This window comes from Solea senegalensis, linkage group LG2 (assembly GCF_019176455.1).
Source record: "Solea senegalensis isolate Sse05_10M linkage group LG2, IFAPA_SoseM_1, whole genome shotgun sequence".
Lineage (NCBI taxonomy): Eukaryota > Metazoa > Chordata > Actinopteri > Pleuronectiformes > Soleidae > Solea > Solea senegalensis.
This window is the reverse complement of record NC_058022.1, coordinates 23,157,410-23,163,214: the sequence shown is the minus strand read 5'-3', so window position 1 is coordinate 23,163,214 and position 5,805 is coordinate 23,157,410.

Here is a 5,805-nt window from a genome sequence, read left to right as displayed (position 1 = left end):
TAGGGAACAGAAGGGTCGACACTTTTACCAGGTGCAGCCTAGTATTAAGGGGCGGGGGGGTCATAAGAAGCAGTAGGAGAGATGAGACACTATGGATGAGGTTGAGGCTGGGACACTCTTAACTTAATAAAACATTGAAACTGGTGGGGAGGCATCAGACAGGGATGTGTGAGGGACGTGGGGAGGTGGAGGAGCATACAGTGGAGCAGGGGGGTGTAGGCAGTGGCGGATTGGCCATCGGGAGCACCGGGACATGTTGTTTACTCTTAATCTATTAGGCCGCAGCTTTGTGGCAGTTTTCTTTATTGTAATTCTGCACCATAAATGATAATTTGACTATTATTATAATATATACAAGCTCTATATAGTACGACTACTAACTTTCTGGGTTGTGTGTGCAATCATTAATAATATAAAATCAATCAATTAATATATATATGTATACACAGAGAAGTGTGTGTGTGTGTGTGTGTGTGTGGTGACCATTGAGCCAAATTATTACACAAATTTCCTTTAACTATCAAATAGGGTTAGAATACACAACGAGAGGTATGGTGGTCTGCATGAGAAGGGTGGCCTGGAATGGCGTCAAATTCCCAGCCTGAAGGGCATATGAAGAGCAGAGGAGGGTGACGATGAACAAGTTGAGGGGTGTTGGGGTCCAGGGATTTGAACTAAAGGATATTCTAAATGAGGGTGGAGGGGCTAAGTCGAAGGCAGTGATGGAATTTCTGAAGAGTGTAGGAGAGTACAGAAGAATATGAGGGGAAAAGGGCATGTGTGTATGTATGTATATGTGTGTATATGTATATATATGCACATATATGTATATATATATATGTATATAACATATATATATATATACATATATATATATATATCTATATTGTAGGAGCCACACATTGCTTGCGGGGGATTATTTGGGCTTTGATTTGCTTGGTATGGTTGCCATGGTGATATGTGGGGTTTGGGTCACGTGGGCACTGTAGCAGGTTATAATTAGGGGCTGAATCACCTGCACTAATAATAATCTTTATTTTGGACTCGAAAAAGTGGTCAACTCTCATACACATACACACTTAACATACAAGACAAAACCAAGTAGACAAACAGCCAAACAATTAATATAAAATACAGTAATTTGTCATTGTTAGTTTAAAAGAAACGGTGCAAATTATTGTGCCAGTGCTTGCGAAGCCTGGATGTGAGCCGATATCCCATCATGGGGCAGGTTAAGGCCTTGATAACACAGTTATCAGATAGGTCCAAACAACACATGAAATTGAACATCAGCTTACGCAACAATGCCGGACAAGTTGGTACATTCGAAGATACAAATAACTGGCTGGCACTGTGCCACCTAGGAACACGTAGCAACAACCTCATGGCGTCATTATAAGCCACTTTTAGCCTCTGCATACTTTTCACTCTGTAGGAAGACCAGAGATGAGCTGTATACAGGGGGGTGACATAGGCCCTGAACATAGCACATTTGACATCAACGGAACACACAGAAAATTTTCTTATCAGCATATTGGCCTGTGCATATATTTTACAGCACTGACGACGGATGTCACTGTCATCTCTGAGATCATCAGAAAAGACATGGCCAAGATATTTTAGTTCCTTCGTCATTTCTAAGGAGCCATCAGAGAGATAAAAAGTAGGAAAGGACGATTTCCTGTCCTCCCTAGATCTCACTACCATGGCCTTACTTTTTTTAGCATTATAGTTAATGTCAAATTCTCTGCCATATTGTGTACATATTCTTAGCATTTGTTGTAATCCTGCAGTATATGGACAGAGTACAACAAGGTCATCAGCATACATGAGATGGTTGACAACTTGGTTTCCCACAATACAGCCTGTTTTACATTCATTCAATTGTTTTGACAAATCATCAATATAAACATTAAAAAGAAAAGGAGATAAAATGCCTCCTTGCCGGACCCCATTACTCACATGAAAAGGAGCAGAGACAGCATCATCCCACTTGACCTGAAATGTTTGCTGAGCATACCAGTATATGAGAACTCTAACAATATATTTAGGAACATTTCTCTCAAGCAATTTAACAAATAATTTGGCATGATTAATCCTCTCGAATGCCTTAGAGGCGTCAATAAAACAAAGAAACACAGAGGAGTTTTGACTTTGGTACTTAGCAACTATCTCTTTTAATGCAAAAATGCATAGGTCAGTACTATGTTTTCTCTTGAACCCAAATTGATTGTCAGTAGTTAATACATACATTTCTATCCTATTTAAAATGATCCTTTCCAGCACCTTAGACAGTATACTGGCAAGGGCAATAGGCCTATAATTGTCCATGCTGTTTAGCCTTCCAGCCTTCTCCTTAAGAACAGGGACCAGTAAGACAGACAGGATGGAATCCGGAAGAACTCCATGCACCAGGAGGCCAGTGAAGCACAGGGCTAACAATGGGGAGAGCCTGTAACTGGCATGCTTGAGATGTTCTGCCGCAATACCATCTGTACCACATGCTTTGTTGTTATCAAGCATCTTAATGGCATCTGATACCTCACCAGGTCTTACTGTGACATGAGAGTCCAAATCAACAATATTAACAGCAGCAACGTTACTCTTAACACAGTTAAAGAGCTTGGAATAATGCTTGCACCATAACTTTGCAATGTTATCTGAGCCACAGACACCTTCAATGTCATATGGCAAAGAAGTTTTATGATTATTCATCACTTTAATTGCATTCCAAAAGTCTACATGGTTATTATTTTGTAGCTTCCTGGCAAGCAAGTCAGCTCTGATAGTGTTCTCGTTGGTCTTAATATGACGGAGAGCATATTTATATCTAGCATTAGTTTGTTTCTTATACTCAAACACATCACCCTGTCTGGGCCTTCCTGCATTAAACCAGAGTTTAAAGGCTTCCCTTGCTGTGGCATGATGTTCAGCCACATACTCGTTCCACCCAGGTTTGATGTTAAACGCCTTCTTATGCCCACAGAGAGGCCCAGCAGAGGCGTGTAGAGCCTTGATTATGTTATCATATGAGTCACAGAGGTCAACAGCATGTTGTGGATCAGTACAGTTCATATTAAGACAAGTTACAGCATCTCTCGGCAAAACAACGTGATTTAATAAGCTGTCCGTTAAGACAGTATACCTATCAATGTTTTTCTTAGACAACTTAGCCCAATTTAATTTCTCAGAGCTGACAGTATTCCCAGAGTCCACCAAGAGGGGCACAGTCTCAACATTTAGCACCATAGCTATTGGTATGTGGTCAGAGGTAGCCAGACCATAGCAAGTTTCCATACTTTCTAGTGAGGCATGAGCATCGGCTGTACACAAACAGTGGTCAAGCCAGGACGTTGTGTGCCATGCCTCACTTACATAGGTAAAACTATTATTAGGTAAAAATACTTTACTAGACAATACCAGATTATTATCATTACAAAAATGTACCAGATGTTTTGCAAACAGAGAATTGATATCAGATACATCAGCATTAAAATCCCCATTTACATAAACACAAGTTGAGTCATGGTCCTCAATAAAGGAATGAATAAAGGCAAGTCTGTTCAAAAATTCATCCTCATTGTCATAGGATTCATAGGGGGTATATATACTTAAGATACTAATTTTCTTACCATTAAAATGTATGTCTATCCCTATAGCCCAGTCAACATTTAGTCTTATCACTTTCACCATAGGATCATATTTGCAATTCCAGAGAATGGCTACTCCACCAGATATTCTACCTTTAATTAATTTTGTACTGAGGTCAGTAGTAGATTCTCCTGCACCATGAAAATCTTTGTGTATTGAATTTAGCTTGTCTAAATCCTGTTTGGCAAGCCAAGTCTCTTGGAGACACATAATATCACACTCATTCAACAAGGTATCAACAACATAGCGTCTAGATATATCTGTGGCAGTATGTCCCACACGTAATCCACGTGCATTGTATGATACAACCCGCACATGTTCTCCAATCGGGATACGGTTCGTGCACAGCAGCCACATCATCAGTCGCTCGTTAGCTGGCAAGCAGCTGACTGGGGCTCCCCATCACACACCACAGGCTGTATTGCAGGTAACTGGGAGCGTGGTTTACCTTCCAGTCCAGCAGCTCCAAAACCAACGCCTCTAGGCTGGCACGGCTCAAAATAACGTCTAACAAAAGAGCCAGCCGGCCACAGGTGCGGATCATACATCTCTGCTACATTGTTACATTCAGCAGTGACACAGAAAGAGCTGAATCTACTTCCAGATGTTTCAATTTTACGACAGATCACCTTCCGTCTCAGTTTGTCTTTCAAATAGATGGATAGAGTGTCGGAATCCAGGTTAGGATCAAACTTTGAGGCAAAGACACTCACCATCTTCGTTGTAATAGTTTTTATGTTACTGGCCGTGCCCGTTCCGATGATTCCCGTCTTCTTTCTCTCTGATCTCGCTGGCGATTTACCCCGATGAAGTCTGTGCTGCACCGCAGGATTTCCCGGTGCTGGCTTAACACGACCCGCCTTCTTCACTACCGTGGTCCAGGCAGGAGATTGTGTTTGCCCCGATGACCGGGCCGCCACAGTTGGGGTCAAAGCTGTGGTCTCCCGCTGGACAGTTGGTGTTAGGGCTGTGGTCACCGTCTCCCTCTGGACAGTTGCGTCTGAAATCCGTTCGGCAGCCACGGGCTCCGTCGCTGGGGGGAGCGGCTGCTCCACAGCGATCAATCGCCCATCAATGGCCGCCGTCACTTCCCGCAGACTTTCACAAACATTTGACTGGATTTCCAGGGTTCTCTTCATGCAACAGATCTCATTGTTTAATTGTTCCATTCTGCCCAGCAGTGTTGAAACATCTATATGGTTGAATGACACGGGTGGCAAATCGTCCAGAAAGTGTGACACAAATCTCGGGACATCCTCCCCACACTCATTCAGCACTCTCATGCACAGTTTAACATTATTACTGTCTTTCTGTTGGCCTTTGTAGGTGATACAACGCTGAGACGTGTTAGGGCAGACCTCAAACAGAGCCTTCTTGGCGGCCTCAATCCGTTCTGAAGTGAAGCAATTTGTCACCAGCAGAACAATCTCGTCGTGGCTTAAAGTTCTCATTTTAACCACAAGAAAGTTCAATATTTCGTCTTCCACAATTATTTTACCGGCATTAGTTTTGTAAATCTCCGGTTTTAATCGAGAAAACGCTGAAGCAGCAGCACGCTGTGATTGTCCGTCCGCCACATCCGCCATGATGAGGAGAGAGGAGAGTCAGGTAGCCGTAATTTTTTGTTGACCGCTTTTGTTCAGTTATGATACACATATGCAAACAGTGCACGTACAACATCTTATCTGCGTGTGTATTTCCAAATAGCCGCTGTAGTAGCTGTTGTGTTTATCATTAAACATCCTGAAACTTGCTTACCCGGACTCAGCGTGCTCCTCTGTACCGGCAGCGCGTCATACAAACATACAGGACCTATCTCCTCTCAAGCGACGTTAAAGGGCTGGAAAGTCGCAACATATATGGTAGATATAAGTTAGTATGTGTGTGTGTGTATGTTTATAAATACTTTATTTGTTATTATTATTATTGTTGTTATTATTAGTAGTAGTAGTCATTTCTTATTATTATGTAATAAATATATATGTATTTATTTATTTGTATTAGTATTATTAGTATTTATATTTAAATAAGTGAGAAGTTAAGGAGGGCAGAAAGGAGTCTGACCCACACCCCGGGTCAGTAGGTGGCGGTAATGCCCCATAATGTGGGTGGCCAGCCGCCTTTAAAAACCAAGAAGAAGAAGAGGAGACGCGA